The 19,361-nt window shown below is 33.4% G+C and overlaps 1 long non-coding RNA gene across 1 annotated transcript; it reads left to right on the top strand.

Moving 5' to 3' along the window:
- Positions 1–14,295: 14,295 nt before the first annotated feature.
- On the top strand, positions 14,296–15,709 carry LOC107897249 (uncharacterized). Its single transcript, XR_001684084.2, has 2 exons — positions 14,296–14,977; positions 15,435–15,709. It is a non-coding gene; the product is annotated as an uncharacterized lncRNA (long non-coding RNA).
- Positions 15,710–19,361: the final 3,652 nt, after the last annotated feature.

Raw genomic sequence — 19,361 nt, 5'->3', positions numbered from 1 at the left:
TCCACTTTTCTAAGTCTTTATAGCTAACTGCCTCAGAATAATTAGATGGCTATTGGTTTGCATCTATATCTTTAGCCACATTTAAAGAAAGCAACTAGATCAGCCTCAGCATACTTCTTTGGAGGTTTAATTTCTCTTCTAGTTCTGTTTTTTGGCGATAGAGTATTGTGGTGAAGAAGCAACTCTATTATCAATTTTTGTACTAGCTTGAGGTGTCGACTCTTTATTAATCTGATGCTCCACCTGCTTTTGATTTTCTTTATTGGAAGAGTCTTTAGGAGATAAGTTAGATAGCATAGCAGTTTCATAAAAAAACATCTCTACTAATCACAACTTTTCTATTTTCAGGACACCATAACTTATACCCTTTTACGTCAACTTTATAACCAAGAAAAACATATTTAATGGATCTCGGTTCCAATTTTCCATTATCAATATGAGCATAAGCAGGACACCCAAAGATCTTTAAATCAAAATAATTAGTAGGATTACCAGACCATACCTCTTGTGGAGTCTTTTTCTCAATGGCAACAGATGGAGATCGATTGATCAAAAAACATGTAGTAGAGGCTACTTCTGCCCAAAATGACTTTGATAAGTTGGCATTTGACAACATACATCAAACTTTCTCCATGATCGTTCTGTTCATTTATTCTGCAATGCCATTTTCCTGTGGAGTATGGTGAACTGTCAAGTGTCTCACGATCCTTTTTGACTTGCACAGTCTATTAAACTCATCAGAACAGAACTCCAAGCCATTGACTCTTTGCAAAGGTATTTTTTTTTGTTTTCTTGTCTATTTTTCAATCATAATTTTCCAAGACATAAATGCGGAAAGCACATCGCTTTTCTGCTTTAGGAAGAATGCCCAAACTTTTCTGGAAAAATCATCAATAAAAGTTAGCATATAATTAGCTCCACCTCTTGAAGGCACTCTGGATGGCCCCTACAGATCAGAATGAATATACTCCAATGTTCCCTTCGTGTCATGGATTCCTCTGGTGAATCGAAATCTCTTTTGCTTCCCAAAACACAGTGCTCGCAAAACTTCAGTTTGCAAATTCCTTGTTCATCAAGAAGTCCTCTATTGCTCAATTCTGCCATGCCATTTGTCAAAACCATTTTTTTTATTTTGAAAAAAACAGGGATCGACTTTTAAAACCAAATGTGGAGTCGCCACCAATCTTTTTGTTTAGGTGTGATTGGATCACCTAATAAAACATTTTATTCCATTTAAATTAATTTTGGTCCACGTAAATTCAAAAATGGGTTCGGGAGTCAGTTACGTATGAGGAAGGGTTAACACCCTCACTACGCCCAAAAATTGGTACCAGATTGATTAAGTGCTGTCCTTATGTCTAGAATTTTAGAAAGAATTTTGAAATATGGTTCCTTTTTAAAAACATTTGAGTGATTCAAGCTAGTGGTCAAAATTCTCTCATTTCAAAGGTATATAGCATCAAACCCAACACGATTGGACACGATTCTTCATACATTTGAAAACACGATTGATTTTTGGCTTCCAAAAGCTCTTAGGTTAAAAATTACAAAAAGGATGTCCAGGTAATTAGTCCAACGAAAAATCGAAACCCAGCACAATAGGGCACAATTTCTCAAATTTCTAAATATTGAAATTGCCTTGTTTTTAAAAAAATTAAAATAGATGATTGTAAATTATCTCAAAACGTATTGATTTTATTTGAAATAAAATGGAATAATTAATTTTAAAGAGTTGAAAACCATACAACAACATTTTATAAACCAAAAGAAAAATAATAATCATGGGATAATAAACATGCATAAAATACCGTACTTGGTGAACGAAGATAACATAACCTTACTTAGCCAAACAAACAATTAACCCAAAATATAACCAAATTCACAAACATGGGTAAACAACAATCGATTTAATAATACATAAAAACGAGTAAATGTGATGTAGCAAATATACATGAAATAACGTAAAGACATTTAACACGTAAGATACCAAACAATATAAAACCAATATGATACAAAAATAATTTCTAAAAATGATGGATTAACGAGCAAATACATATGCTAGCACTTGAAATAATTTATAAGAAAAATAAAGAACATATACATATTGTTTTTTAAAAAATGATGTTGCAAAAAGAAGACACTTAAATCAAATAATATGCAAAATGTTAAAAAAATATTTTTATAAGAAAAAATTGATAATATACACACAATTAAGGAGAATTTAAATAATACATAAAATATGAAAGGGTAGTAAAAATACATAATAAACTATAATCTTAGGAAACAAATTATGTACACAATAGATTTAAAACACACACACACATATATATATATATAAATTTTAAAAGCAATTATATGTAACAATAGCATGGAGTTAAATATGTTTCTAGGATCAAACATATGTACAAATATATACAAAAACATTCAAACAAAATATTATATAAAAATATTAAAATAATTTAATGTAAAAAGAATTTTAAAATGATGATTTTACAAAACAAAATAAAGTTATTAAGATGGCTCAATACATATATAAAAATATTAAGAAATTTAAAATAATAAGCATTACAAATTAAAAACTCAATGAAAACAATATATGTACAAATATACACAAAAATACTTAAATGAGATATTATACAAAATGTTAAAATAATATGATAAAACAAACTTGAAAATAATTATACAAATGAAAACAAAGCGAAATAATTAAAATAGATTAACAAATATATATAGATAGATTTTAAAATATAAGTATTTCCAAATAGAAAGCCCAATTAAAATACTACATGTGCACAAGTATATAAAAATATGTAAATAAAATATTTTACATAATGTTAAAATAATATAATATAAAACTTCCAAACAATGATTCTTCTAAACAAAGTAAAATTATTAAAGTAGTTTTGAAAAAAAAGAAATATTAAGTGAATCTCCTTAAAAAAACAATGAATAATATAAACAGAAAATTTAATTAAAATAAATTTAAAATAACAGGGATAATTTATAAATAAGATAAACTACTGGTATTAAAATAAGGACCCATGCACAACACGCGCAAATTCACAGGGACTAAAACTAAAAATATCCTTGATCCCGAAACGCTATGTTGAGGCGCGGGTTAAAATGAAATAGCACATAAACTTTTGGGAGAAATTTAAAAACAGATAAGATGTCAATAGGAGTCAATTGAAATGCGGTGCAGAGGGGAGGGATTAACCGCGCAAATTGCCCATCTGAAGCAAAAGGACGTGGATATGCTTTCGGATCGGGTCAACACTCGGATCCCGTTCTTTAAATGGCGTCATTTTTTAACAAGTTATTTAAAACCTTTTTTCTCCTATTTTCTTTTCCAAACACAGCCAACCTTTTAACAAAAAACTACAGCCTTAAAATCAATCTGCTAGGGTTTCATTCTAGCAACCGTCGAACCACCATTCCATTTGGTGGACGATAGTGCGCCAGCAGTGACCAAATTCTGCCAACAAAAGCCACGCTCAAGGAGATCTGGTAAGCTATTCTATCTTTTTAAAAAAAAACTTTTTATCCAATATTATTCTTTCAAGAAAAACGCAACAAAATTCGAAAGAACACACTCAACACCATTCGACCCTCGCCCATATCTCAATATTTCTGAGATATTTGGGCTTTCATTGGCGTCGTTTCAAGTATTCCTTTTGTTCTTTCATGTAAAATATTGCAAACAATTTGAAAAAAAAAAGAAAAATAAACAGAATAAAAAATCACCTTCGGATAACTTTTGATTCTCTCTTTTTGATATTTAGTGTGCGTAAAAAATCAGACTACATTCGTTGGCTTTTTATAGCCAGAGAAATACAAATTAAAAATTACAAAAAATCTATTTCTTTTTCTTTTTTTGCTATTTTTCTGTTGTATTTTGCTGCTTGTCGTGTATTCTATTGCAGGTGTGGCTGTACGGAGGAGGAGACCCTGGTGACGTGGAGGCCATGCGTGGGGAACCCCTCATGGGAGGCCAATCTTCTAGTGCTGCTCTAGCATATTCCAGAAACCTCTAGGGTTTCTGGAGTTCTCAGGCTATTTGGGCTTCCTTGGGCCATTTGTGAATTGGGTTAAGGGATTTTGGGTGTAATTGTTGGGCTATAGTTAAATTTAAATAGGTTGGGGTTTAATTTAGGCCCGAAATTTTGTAAATGGACATTGGCCTTATAAACACTTTAGTTTATTTATTTCTGTTTGATACATATATTTTTTGGTTTTTGGTTTCTTTATTTATTATAGGCCTGGGCAAATTGGGCCTATTACAGCTGCCCCTCTTTGCTCATTGTCTTGTAATGAGAATAGAGCAAAGACTTTAAAAGGACCGTCTTTGCCTGGTTTGATGAATCTTAACTTCTTTGGGGAAATAGGACTGGTCTAAATCTACTCCATTGCCAATACATGGAGATAAGATTCGCCATCCTCAATCTGCTCCACCACTGCTTGGGGAGATAAGATCTTCAATCTTCAGTCTGCTTCCTTGCTGCCTCAAGAAGATAAGACTCAATCTTCAACCTGCTCTCTTGCTACCTTAGAGAGATAAGGCTAGTGGCTTAAATCTACTCCATTGTCGATACATGGAGATAAGACTCACCATTTTCGATCTTCTCCATCGTAACTTTAGGGAGATAAGATCTGACTTCACCCATGTCGCTACATTGTCCTCTAGGGAACATATCCTGTAGACTCCATTTTATATGTGCATGTTTATGCCAAGTAATTAGGATGCTATGATTGAAATGAATCCAATGCTTCTAACTAAATGTGATATGAATGATATATGCAGAAATGAGAAAGATTCCATTATAAAAATCAAAGGTATCATCACTCGTTGTTCATTAGTATGCTGACGATAACGTATTCTCATTCATTATCTCAATAGAGTATCCTAAAGAAACAATCATATTCTGCTCAGCAAGTTTTCCCCACTGTAATTCCAATGTCCCTTCTACTATTCGTTCTTGAGACCAAAACATTGCAACCCATATTTGAATGTTCATCTGTTCGATCTGCTACTTCACTCCTCGGGCGTTATAGCCAGATATGTGTGTTTGATATTTGCATGGATACAAAATATCATTTCCCTTTTCTTGAGCATAATTCCTTTTTATATTGATAATTTTTCGAAATTGTATTACCAACACCACATCTTGTCCTTTGTCCAATCATCATTTTGAATAACAATCCAAAGAAGCGATTTATTCAAATATATCCTTGAACTTGGTGTGTTCTAAGCAATAGTCCTACTTCAGATTCTTGTATTATCTGGAAACTTCTCAAGTAATATGCGAAACTTCTATTGTGAAAACATTACTAGTTTATTCATCATTATTTCAATGCAACATGCTTGCAATCAAATCGTAATAATGGATAAGAATGGAATTGAATTTGAACTTAAAGTGAATAAATTATCAAAAGAACAATAATGGCCATTGATTTGGGCATGTACATCTTGAAAAAAGAAAGACTAATTCAAAGATAGTCAATTTATTGAAAATAAAATGAAGACTAGGTACCCTTGATATCGCAAACTGAGCTTCTCCATACCAACTTCTTGAAGACCAATTTAAACTTGACGTGTGTTTAGGAGATCAGAAGTACTCTGTCAATGCCCTAAGATGCAACATACCCCCTTCCTTGTTAATTCAAGTATAGCAAGATCATTGCCTTCCCACTTTAGATCAACATTTGAGCCACCCTTTTCGGGTTTTCAACTCAAATCCCCTTTGGTCTCAAGGCGCCCTTTGCGGGTTTTCACCTTGGCCTCTCCTTTTTCTTTTTTCTTTCTTTTTCTTTTTTCCGACTTCATTTTTTATTGAGTCTCAAAGTGCCCTTTGCGGGTTTTCACTTTAGCTACATATCTTGTCATTTTTGTTAGGTCTCAAAGGCCCTTTACGAGTTTTCACTTTGGCCTCTTTTTTTTTAAGAAAGCCTCAAAGCGCCATTTGCGGGTTTTCACATTGGCTTCTTCCCCTCCTTAGGTGTAATACTTTTTGACTGAATCTGAGTTTACTGGATTAGAGAAGTTTTTTCCATCCATTTTAGCTAGGATTAATGCTCCTCCGGAGAAAACTTTCTCCACCACATAAGGCCCCTCCCAATTTGGCATCCATTTTCCTCTGAAATCCTTTTGTATAGGAAGAATCTTTTTCAAAACCAAATCTCCCTCATGAAATTCTCTTGGGCAAACTTTTTTGTCATAAGCCCACATAATTCTTTTTTGATACATCTGACCATACTGAATAGCTCTTAGCCTCTTTTCCTCAATCAAATTCAACTGATCATTTCGAGATTATATCCATTCTGCTTCATCTAACTTCAATTCTGAAAAAACTCGAAGAGAAGGTATCTCCACCTTAATGGGTAGAACTACTTCCATTCCATAAACCAATGAAAAAGGCGTTGCCCCAGTAGAAGTTCTGACAGATGTTCGATAAGCATAAAGAGCAAATGGAAACTTCTCATGCCAATCTCTATAAGTTTTAGTCATTTTTCCCACAATATTCTTAATATTTTTATTGGTTGGCTCCATTGGCCCATTCATTTTTGGGCGATATGGTGATGAATTATGATGTCTGATCTTAAACTAACTGCAGGTGATCGCGTGATTCGTAACAAGTAATAAATATTTATAATGAAGATCAAACCTAGACTAACTATTATCACGACGAAAAGGCAAGCGCACCTATCGAACAATAGTATAGTAATGGCAAGACCAGGATATCGTACCCAAGGGAACCAAAAGTACTAGTAATGACTGTCTTTTTATTATCTAGCCTAAGAATAAAAAGGATTTGTTTTAATTAACTAATTATTAAAACTAATAACACACAGAGAAAAGAACTGGGGAATTACTTTTGGGAAAATCGATTGACTTGAGACAATACCTAAGGAAAAATCCACCTAGACTTTACTTGTTATTCTGGCTCCGAATCGGACAACTTATTCATTTAACTTGTTCCGTAGAGATCCCTAAGTTATGCTATTATCCCTATTCAAGACTAGTAACGTCTAATCCCTAGATTGAATAACCGAGACTTTTCTCTAATTAACACTCTAAGGTTGCATTAACTCGATCTATGGATCCCCTTATTAGGTTTCACCTTAATCTGGAAAAATCTTGTCACCCAATTTCTAGGCGCACAATAAACTCCGCTTAATTATAACAAATGTACTCTTAGATAGGGTCTATTCCTCCTCTGAATAAGAGTGTGTCTCGAATCAGTATCCTGGGATATCAAAACAAGAATTAAGAACACATAATTAAGAACAAGTTAAATATTTATCATACGATTCAGAAAATAATAACAAGATTTGTCTTAGGTTTCATTCCCCTTAGGTATTTAGGGGTTTAGTTCATAATTAAATAGGAAAACATCTCAGAAGAATAAAGAATACAAAACATAAAAAAAAAACCCAAAACTCCTGAAGGGAAATTGAGGAGAGATCTCTAGTTTTGATGATGAATCTGGCTTCCGAGATGGATCAATCGGCTTCCTTAGGGTAATTTCTTACCCCCTTCTCCGTCCCCCCTTTTCTCCTCCTCCAGTGCGTATTTATAGGCTTTGGAATGCCTAGAAAACCTCCAAAGTGGCTTTTTCCGAGTTGGACTTAACTTGGGCTCAGCAGGGACACGCCCGTGTGACACGGCTGCGTGACGTGATTGCCAGGTCGTGTTCGATTCGTTAAATTGCACACAGCCGTGTGGGTTAATGGACAGACCATGTGACTCGCGAAGGCCTTGGTCGACTCCCTCGAAAGACACGGGCATGTGAAATGCCCGTGTGGCAAGCCTTAGGCCGTGTCATTTTTTCGATTTGGTCTATTTTGTCCATTTGTGGCTCGTTTTTGGCTCCTTTTGACTCTTAGTGCTCTCCTGAGTACAAAACATGAAATTAAAGCATTAGGAGCATCGAATTCACCAATTCTATTGGGAAATCATCCATAAAATGCATTAAACATGGGGTAAAAATATGTATAAATTACAATTTATGAGCAGACCTTTGCTATTGTGCTATTGTTCAAATTTAATGCATTATCAGATATGATCCTCTTAGGCATCCCATACCGACATATAATTTTGTTCTTTAAAAATTTGTTGACTGCCAATTTAGTTACATTGGCATATGAAGCAGCCTCCATCCACTTGGTAAAATAATCAATGACCACAAAGATGAAACGATGCCCATTTGACGCCTTTGGTGAGATTAGTCCTATGACATCCATGCCCCACATGGAAAATGGCCATGGGGAAGTCATAACATGCAAAGGCGAGGGAGGTACATGAATCTTATCACCATAAATTTGGCATTTGTGACATCTCTTAGCATAATTGATACAGTCTCCTTCTATAGTCAACCAATAATATCCAAACCTCATAATTTGTCTGGCCATTGTGAACCCGTTAGCATGTGTTCCACAAATGCCTTCGTGAACTTCTTCCAAGATCTTCTTGGCCTCCACAGCATCCACACATCTCAAAAGTACTTGATCCTTTCTTCTTTTGTACAGGATCTCCCCATCTAAAACATAATCACAAGCTAGCATTCTCAACGTTCTTTTGTCATTCTCCGTAGCTTGATCTGGATATTCACGATTTCTCACATATCGCAATATATCCTGACACCAAGGATGATCATCTCTCTCTTCTTCCTCTATATTATAAAAATAAGACGGGGCCTCACAAATACTCATCTGAATGGGTTTCATATCTTCTTGTCTGTTTACTTTGATCATGGAAGCCAAAGTAGCCAAAGCATCTGCCATCTGGTTTTCATCGCGTGGGAGATAATTGAAGGTAATATCATCAAACTCTTCAACTAACCCCAACACCAACCTTCTGTAATTGATTAATTTGGAATCTCTTGTCTCCCATTCACCTCAAATTTGGTAAATTACCAGCACAGAATCTCTGTATACTTCCAGTAACTTCATTTTGCACTCTATAGCTACTCAGAGCCCCATGATACATGCTTCATACTCTGCCATATTATTCGTGCAATCAAAATCCAATTTACATGTGAACACCAAGGCCACTCCAATCCCATTACCCACAGCGTTCGAGGCTCTATCAAAATTCAATTTCCAAGACTAATCTTTTGTAGTGTCCTCCTCAGTAGCTGCCACATACACTATCTCCTCATTGTGGAAATCAAAATTCAAGGGCTCATAATCTTCTAAAGCTCGACTAGCTAGAAAATTCGCTATTGCGCTCCCTTTCACTGTTTTTTTACTCACGTAGATTATGTCAAATTTAGAAAGTAAAATTTGCCACCTAGCCATCCTTCCATTCAAGGCATTTGACTCCATCATATACTTTAGAGGATCCAACTTTGAAATTAACCAAGTTTTATGGTACAACATGTATTGCCTCAACCTCCGAGCTGTCCAAACCAAAGCATAACACAAATTTTCAATTGGCGAATATCTCAATTCCCACTCAGTGAATTTCTTACTGAGGTAATATACCACATTTTCTTTTCTTCCTGATTCATCATGTTGACCAAGCACACATCCCATAGAATTACCAAACACGGTTAAATACAGTATCAACGGCCTATTTGAGCTTGAAGGTGATAACACTAGAGGACTCGACAAATATTTTTTAACTTTATCAAAAGCTCTCTGGCATTAATCATCCCATTCTCTTGGGTTATGCTTTTTAAGAAGACAAAATATGGGGTCACATTTCTCTGTTAATTGAGAAATAAACCGAGCAATCTAGTTTAGCCTTCCCAAGAAGCCTCGAACTTCTTTTTAAGTGCGTGATGGAGACAACTCTTGTATAGCCTAGACTTTGTCTGAATCAATCTCGATTCCTCTCTTACTGGCTACAAAGCCCAATAGCTTTCCAGATCTAGCCCCGAAAGTACACTTGGTTGGATTAAGCTTAGGCTAAAATCTTCTCAATATCATGAACAACTTTCTCAACACTTGGATGTGTTCTTTTTCGGTTCGAGATATGGCTATCATATCATCAACTTAGACTTCAATCTCCTTGTGCATCATATCATGAAATAAGGTTACCATGGCCCTTTGATATATTGCTCCAGCATTCTTTAGTCCAAATGGCATCACTTTGTAACAGAACGTGCCCCACAAGGTTATGAAAGTAGTCTTTCCCATGTCCTCAGGATGCATCCTTATCTGATTGTACCCTGAGAAGCCATCCATGAAGGAAAACAACGAGTAACAACCCGTATTTTCCACTAGCGTATCAATGTGAGGCAAGGGGAAATTGTCTTTGGGCTAGCCTTATTTAGATCTTTATAATCCCACACATTCGTACCTTACCGTCTTTCTTGAGAACAAGCACAACATTGGCTACCCATTCTGAGTACTTGATCACCTGAAAGAATCCCACATCAAATTACTTTTTGACTTCCTCATTTATCTTTAAGATAATACCTGGCCTCATTCTTTGAAGTTTCTGCTGTACTGGCTTGCAATCTTCTCTTATGGGAAGGCGATGTATTGTGGTTTCCTACCTGGTGCACAGCTTCCATTCACTTTAACCTATAATGAAATTATCTTTTAAAACACTAAGTAAGTTTTTCTGGATCAACAATATAAAATGTTTTGAACGGTTTGATGTGGCATGTCGGATCTGGCCATAACGTCTGGGCCGGGTTTGGGGTGTTACATAAAAGCATGAATTGAGGATGATTATGAATAATATCAATGGATAAATGATTCTTCCATCCAACCCAAATGCCACCTGAAAAACCAACAGACTCAATGCGGTGATAAAAATCAAAACCTAATTTTTCAATGATAGAATAAGCTTTTTTACCGCTGACTCTCAGATCCAAAAGACACACAATGTCAAGATTATATTCTAAATAATACTCCCGAAAAGCACAAAGAAATTTACTGCTCGTACAGCCTTGGCAGTTCCAAGAAAAAATTGTAAGTTTAGTATCCATAAGAATATGATAATAAAGCAAAAGGAAAAAAAACCAAAAAAGAAAAAAGCCACAATAACAACCAAACTAGAAAAATAAGAAAAAAATTAATTGCTATTATCCTCTCGTCTATCACCTACATCCGGGTTAGAGCTCTGAATAGTGGAAACAGACTGGGCCAACTTGGACATAGAATTACTCAAAGAAACTTTTGAGGAATTTTTATTTTTATAACTAATGCCTTTCCCATAAGGGATTTTATTAATTTTCCTGGTGGCCCTGAACCCCCCCTTCTTTACTCCCCATTAATTTCCCAGTAATTCGAATTTTACTACCAACCGACTTTAATGGAGAGACCTTACCCAAATTGGCACCATCAACTGACCCTTTAACCTTAAAAGAAACAGCAGTATGTTTAGGGACTTTTAATCTATCCTGGGAATTAACATCCTGGACTTCTATTAGTTCTAGCTCTAAAGAAACAGGCCTAGAAATCAAAGCTGAATCCCCATTTAAAATCTGCTCCTGTTCAACAAAAATAGGATTAATATGCGTGGAATTAACAGGAATTGAGATAGGACTAGAAAATTGTATTTTACTGGAACTAATGCAAACTGAAGGACTAGACTCAGGAATGGAAATAGGCGTTAAAATGCTCCCTGGTTCGGTAGACATAGTGTTCGAATCCATGGCATTAGGGCCCGCCTGCTTGGTGACTTGTAATTGATTAATTATTAATGGGTCAAAAATCTGCTTACTAGCAGATAACCTAGCTACTCCAAGGCCCGAATCCTCATCAGCAGACTTTCGTCCCACTATCCCATTAAAAATTGGATCCACCGATTTTAAAATACAAGGCCCAGCATCCATCAAATCTTCCTCCAATCTATTATACCTATTGAGATTGGGACTATCCTGAGTTATTTGCTTCTGCTTTCCTTTCAAGTCCCCAGCGTCGAAACCATTTTTATTTTGAAAAACGGAGGTTGACTTTAAAATGAAAATGGAGTTGCCCCCAATCCTTTTTGTTTAGGTGTGATCGGGTCACCTTGTGATCAATCATTTTAATAAAGCATTTCGGTTTATTAAAACAACATTTTTGGTCTACGAAAAACTAAAAAATGGATTTGGGAGTCAGTTACGCGCGAGGAAGGATTAGCACCCTCGCAACGCCCAAAATTGGTACCGTATTGATCAATTAACGTCCTAATGTTGAAAATTTGAAAAAGATTTTAAAATACAATTCCTTTAAAATGTTTGGATAACTTGAATTGGATATTGAGATTCTCTCACTTAGAAGGAATAAAATATCATATCCAGCACGATAGGACACAACATTTCAAACCCTCGATACAAGATCATCTTATAATTTCCAAAACTCATGCATTTAAAATTTCAAAAGGATATTTGGCTATCTAGTCAAACGATAAGTCGAAACCCAGCACGATTGGCACGATTTCTCAAATTTCCAAACACAAAATATTGCCTCGTTTTAATTTAAGAGAACATGGACGAAATTTCAAAAGGATATTCAGTTATTCGGTTGAACGAAAAATCGAAACCCAGCACGATTGGGCACGATTTCTCGAATTTCCAAACATGAAATATTTTCTTATTTTTTAGAAATCCTTATCTCGGGATACAAAGTGTCATATCCAGTAAGTTAAGACACAACACCTCAAATTCCTAAGAATAAGCTTTTATTTGAAACTTATACGTTTTGATTGAAAAAGGGTACCCGGTTACTTAAATTAAACGAGGAAAATTGAAACCTAGTAAATTAGGGCACAATTTTCTCGAACATGCCAAATACCGAGTATTGCCTTATTTTGAAAACTTTTGAATAAAATTGTCGAAACCGTTTTTCATTTCAAGGGAAAAAAAAGAAATCGACTTTTAAACAACATGTGGAGTCGCCACCAATCTTTTTGTTTAGGTGAGATTTGATCACCTGATAAGACATTTAGCTTAAAACATTTTTAATCTATGTAAAAAATAAAATAAAATGGGTTCAGGAGCCGATTACGTAGGAGGAAGGGTTAGCACCTTCACTACGCCCAAAAAACTTGTACCAGATTGATCACATGTTGTCCTTATGTTTAAAATTTTAGAAAAGAAATCTTGAAATATGGTTCTTATTAAAATGTTTGAATGGTGTAAGCTGGTCATCAAAACTCTTTCGTTTCAAAGGTATGCAGCATCACATCCAGCATGATTGGACACGATTCTTCGTACCTTTGAAGACACAATTGATTTTTTGACTCCCAAAAGGTTAAAAATTATAAAGGGATATCCAGATATTTAGTCCAACAAAAAATCGAAACCCAGCACGGTAGGGTACGATTCTTCGAATTTCCAAATATTGAACATTGCCTTATTTGAATCTTTTTTTAAAATAAACCATTGTGAACTATCTCAAAACGCCTTAATTTTACTTGAAATAAAAGGGAATAATTAACTTGAAAACAAAAAGTGAAAATAAACAAAAGGAAAAATTACGAACATTGGACAATATACACGAGTAATATATCCTTCTAATGAGTGAAAATATTATAGTCATGAAAAGAAAAAAAAATTACGAACATACAAAAACAATGTGCTCACATCCAACGTTAATAAATTAGAATAAAATATAACAAGTTTCGAACATAGATGAACAGAAATTGAAGTAATAGTACAAAAGACTGATTGACAATATACAAACATAATATATAAAATAATATGAAAAATAAAACGCAACACATAATATACAGAGCAATATGGACACTGAGAGCCAATATAATACACAACAATTTAAAAACTATATGAAAAACTTACAAATAAATAATGCATGCTAGGGTTTGAAATGGTTTACATATATAAAAATAAAACTTAAAAATATGTAAATGGATATTAAAATAAAAATATTGTGAAAGAAGAAATTCGGAGCAAATATCATACAAAAATATTTTAAAAACAATACATATCTATTTGAAGGTGATAATATACATACAATAATAAAAAATCGATGTAAACAATATATATAATGAAGATATAATAAAAATAAGGAATAAACAATATACATAAAAGAATAACAAGCCAATATATAATAAAACTATATATACATGAAAGAATCCTAAATAACAAAGAAATAATAAAATATGTTTTTTTCAAGAATAAATTACATACATAATAAATTTAAAAGGAGATGCAAATAAGCAGATTTAAAAGAAATTATATATATATAATAACATAGAATTAATAATGTTTATAAAATAAAACTATTTTTAATATAAATTATATATATAGTTAATTTAAATTAAATATTGTACAAAATTTTAAAACAATATGATATATAAAAGGTGATTTTAAAATAATACTTATATAATAAAAACAAAGTAATTTATGAAAGTAATTTAAAATGTGTAAAAAAAATTAAGAGATAAACACTAAATGAATGTTATAAAAGAAATAATGAATTATACAAATTGAAATGGAAAAAAAAAACTTAATTGAAATAAAATTAAACTAACAGAGATAATTAATAAATAAAATAAATCAATGAAACTATCATAAGGACTAAAATACAATGCGCGTGAATGCATGAGGGCTAAAAGTGAAAATGTTCCCAACTCCAAAAAAAAAACACTCAGGCGCGGACTGAATTGGAATAGCGCTCAAACTTCAAGGCAGAAATGCAAGAAATAGGATAAGATTAAATTAAGGGTGGCGCAAATGGGAGGGACTGGTCGCGCAAATTTTCCATTTAAAGTGAAAATGCGCATATCCAGCGTACAAATTGGGTCAACACGCGGGCTTTCTTGTTTTACCAAATGACGCCATTTTTTAACATTAAAACTAAAAGAAATTGGATGACAATCTGCCATTTTCTTTAAACAATCAAAGCAAATCCCTAATTTTTCCCTTCTTTAACCGATTCTCAAATATCAAACCCTAGCCACTTCAAAAATGAAGGAAATTCCCACTTTCACTATTCAGCCGATTAACACTCTAAAATCCCCATCTCAGGCTTCAATTTCTATGAAGGAGATAAGGACTCCGATGGCTCGTTTTCGAAGGTAAATTCCCCTCTCTCTTTTCCTTTTGTTCTTAAACGCAATGACGAATGATTGAAAAAGATCAATCGCCAGAAAGTGCAAAAATTTAAAGAAATTTAAATAGAAATCACCTTCTAAAAGTTCTGACTGCCTTCTTCGTATTCGCCCATTTTTCTTTTCACATTTGTTTTTTAAAATGTAAATGATAAAAACAAAAGAAATAAAAAATGATCAACAAAATATTAAAGAGATTTAAGAAACGGCGATCACCTTCTCCAAAAAATCCTTTGAATTTTTATTGAGTATCAGTATGTAGTATGAGTGCGTAATATGCGTCCTCCCGCCAAAATACATAGTACATTCAGTCCCTTTTTATAGCTGAAAAATGAAAATAAAATAAATAAGAAAACTTGAATTGCTTTGCTGTAATCTGCTGCGTATTCTGCTATTTGCTCCTTCTCGTGTGTTCCATTTGTAGGTGTGGAGAAACGGCAGTACAGAAGAAGCCGCTCGTGGAAGCCATGCGTGGAAACTACTCGTGGGATCAATCTGTTGTTGCTCTAGCACATTCCAGAGACCCCTAGAGTTTCTAGTGTTTTCACATTATTGGGCTCCTTTGGGCCGTTTATTAATTGGGTGTAATGGGTTTTGTTGGGCCAGGGATTAAGTTGGGGTTTGGGTTGTTTGGGTTAGGTTTAATTTAGGTTTATTTGGACTTGTTTAATAGAGCATAAATTTGGACTTTGGGCTTTATTATTATTATTATATTTTTTTATTTTTTATACTTTGATTTTTTTTTTGTATAAGCCCGGACAAAAATTGGGCCTTACAAAAATGATTTGACAACTTAAATGCTATTAAAACATGACCCTTTAAGCGAATAAAATGCGATGGAATAATGATGTACAACGCAAAGTAATAATTCATAAACAAAATGTTATAATAATAAATCACAAATAACAAATAAATACAAAGTAAGAAAATCTAAAATAAAATATAAAACAATTCTAAGCAAATAATACAAAAAAAGGATTTAAAATGGATGTTATAAAAGTGATCTAAAGTATATAAAATAATTTTTAAAAAATTAGTATCCATTCAAGATAAAATAATGTATAAAACTCTTTAAAAATATTATATAAACAATTCAAAATATATAATGTGTAAAAAAGTTTGAAATACATAATATATGAAAATATTAAAGTAAATAATATATAAAATTGAAATGAGCGGTATATAAAAAGTTAAAATAGATAATAACAAAAAAATGTAAAATAAATAAATAGAATGTTAATAACAAGAGTAAAAAACATATATAAGAAAAAAGTAATAATGAAAATAATATTAGTATATAAATAGAAATAAAAATATAATAAATAGAAACATAATAATAGTAGAAATATAAATAGATAAATAAAAATTAGATAAATAATAATAGTATTAGAATAACAAAATAAATATAAATAGAAACATAAAAATAATAGGAATAATATATTAAATTAGTTAATTTTATAATAAAATAGCGAAAATAAAAAAGGATTAAATCGAACCTTAAAGTAAAATTCTGGGACAAATCAAAATTAAATAAAAGAAAATGGACCAATTTGAACGTGTGAATAACAAGAAGGGACCAAAAGGGAAATAATCCCCACCCTCCAAAACACACAGCTTCAAGGAAGATCAAAATGTAGTCAAAACAAATTTTAGGGCCAAAATTAAGAATAATGAAAACTTAATTGCAAAACAAATAAAAACAGAAGGGCTAAAAGCAATCGGATGAATTTAGAAAAACAAAGAAATTGAAATGAAATGGACAAAATTCCCACGTAACTGAAAGAGAAAAGAAAATAATTCAATTCCAATAGAAATAGGAAAAGAGAGAATAATCCAATTCTAAATTGAAGTAGGAATACCAAAAGTCCTCCAAAAGTAATTCGTTCCCCTTTCAAAGAACAAAATACCCCTATTTATATACATGTGGTTTACTAAAAATAGCTTAACTAATTCAATAATAAAATAAAATAAAAATAATATCTTTCTATTTTTAGCCTTTTACCAAGTCAACAAAATTTGATAACCCCTTGGCTTTCTCCATCTTTTTGATTTGGCCACAATTTAATGACTATCTTTCAATTTGGCCCTTTTTGGCTTGTTTTCGACCGATTGCATCCTTTGGCTTTGGTTTTTATTTTTTCCGGCCCAGGCCAAAATTGGCCTATTACACTCAGCTTTAAAATTCTCTTGGAAATCAGCCACTTTCCCTTCCTCTCTTATATTCTGCTCTTTTTCCAAACCAGCCATACTTTCCATGTTAGCCAAAGCACCAAATCTGGACCCCGATTTCCCTTTTTCTTTGGTATCCTGTTTGACCCTGGAATTTCACCGATTTTTCCTTTCGACCACCATCTATGGCCCGTACGTCATCAATTCACCTTCTTCCCCCTTCTCTGTTGACGTGCCATCAGTTTGAACCTTCTCCTGGCCAAAAATCGGTTTCATCAAGCCACATATCTCCTTTGTATGGCCATACTTCCCACAGGTGAAACAAATAGTCGGTAAAGCTTCATATTCAACCCTCTGAATTCTGCCATTAACAAGAAGTTGAGCAATCAAAGGTTTGTTCAGATTAATATATACTGCCATTCTAGCGAACCTGCCTCTTGTCCTGTTATCAATATTGAAATCCAGCCGAACTACCTTCCCAATGGTGCCTCCATTTCTTCAATAATTTTTCTCTTATATAAAAAACCAGGAAGGCCTGCTAACCGAATCCATGCAATACAATTGCTTGTGTATGGTTGAGAGGAATTAAAATCCTTTGTCCAGGGTTAGACTGTCAAGTACTGGCCATAAATCATCCAAGGACCCTGGGACAAAACTTTAGTATAATCATCAATAGATTGAAATTTAACCAGATAATATCCATTCTCAATATCCATGAGATGGAACGGCTTGATGGGATTCCAAAGACTGCTAATTCGGTTGTTCAGGACCCCATATCCAATGTTTCTCCCAAGTAGCTTAATCATTACCGTGAGTTCCATCTCTTTGAAGAGGATTTTTGGATCCTCTCAGAAAAATCAATGGCAGGAATACCATTAACAATAGATCTCCGAATGTCTGCTTCAAAAAACTCCAAATCAACATCAGTGACGGCACTAGGAGATTCCAACTTTTCATTATCGATCGCTCCAGGATTGACCCCCAGAAGTTTATCCTTCCATGATATCATTGGACTCGAGCCAGAATCCACCACCATGTCAGTATCTTGCTCACCATTTCCTTCCTTGAAATGAACTTTCTTAGTTGTCCTGTCGGCATCTGACCGAGCCTTATCTCCATCATCTATAACCGAATGCGAAGAAGTGCTAACAGGGTTTAGAGAGATTCCTTCCATTATTTGCCTAAAAAACTCCTCTTTAAACGCAAAAATTCACATAATTATTTGTGATTTTGTATTCACGAAAATAATTCATCGAATAGTGATGGTATCTAATTTAATTTCCGAAGTTCATTGAAAAATTGTTGTTTCAATTTGTAGTTGGCGCATAGAATTACTGTTCAATCATTTAATTGGCTTTTCAATTCTACGTTCTAATCATTTAAATTGAATTTAGAAGCTTTTTTATTTTAATTTTTCACTGTTTTACGATAATTGAAAATCTTATAAGCATCTACTGTTCGAAGTTCTAGGCATAGAAACAATGCTTAATATTTGTATATAACATACATGGCTTCACACACATGGTGCCATGTTCTTCAATTAAATACCACGTAATCGAGATGGAGTTTGGAACTTGTACACTAAGGCTGTTGTCTTGGTGAAGCTGATGGAGGATCTTCATCAATTGAGTGAACTTAGGGTTCTAAACTCGGAGGTATTGGAGTTGGATAAATGCTTGACTAATCTCAGAGGAAGACTTGAAGGCAACGAGTGTCTTTATGGTGGCATTCTTGTGAATGTGTCATGGTGTCTTTATGGTGTTGTTCCGCAACGCCAACAGCATGGCTAAATTTAATTTTTACTTAAATCATCTTTTTGCATTTTACTTTGTAACTTATAATTATTTAGAAAAATTGAAACTTCAAAATAATTCAACCACCATTTTACAAATTAATCTGAAAAATTAAAAGTGGCTGAGTTGAATAGAAGACAAGTAAAAAAAAATCATATGTATCGTATTTTTATAGTATTATTAATTAATATAGGTAAAAAGTTTTAATTACACATTTATTCATTTAATTTTATTGTGAAGTTAAACAAAAAAAATAACTACACTGGAAGCTAAACAAGGTTACAACAAAATACACAAAATTAGGCTATTATATCCCACATGTACTGGACAATAACTCAGACAAATCATGCACCTGCTATAAAATGGAGCTAAAAAGGTCTGGTCAAGCC

This window comes from Gossypium hirsutum, chromosome A10, assembly GCF_007990345.1.
Source record: "Gossypium hirsutum isolate 1008001.06 chromosome A10, Gossypium_hirsutum_v2.1, whole genome shotgun sequence".
NCBI classification, from domain to species: Eukaryota; Viridiplantae; Streptophyta; class Magnoliopsida; order Malvales; family Malvaceae; genus Gossypium; species Gossypium hirsutum.
Note: the sequence above shows the minus strand (reverse complement) of the source record. Positions and strands in the feature narration are given on the sequence as shown.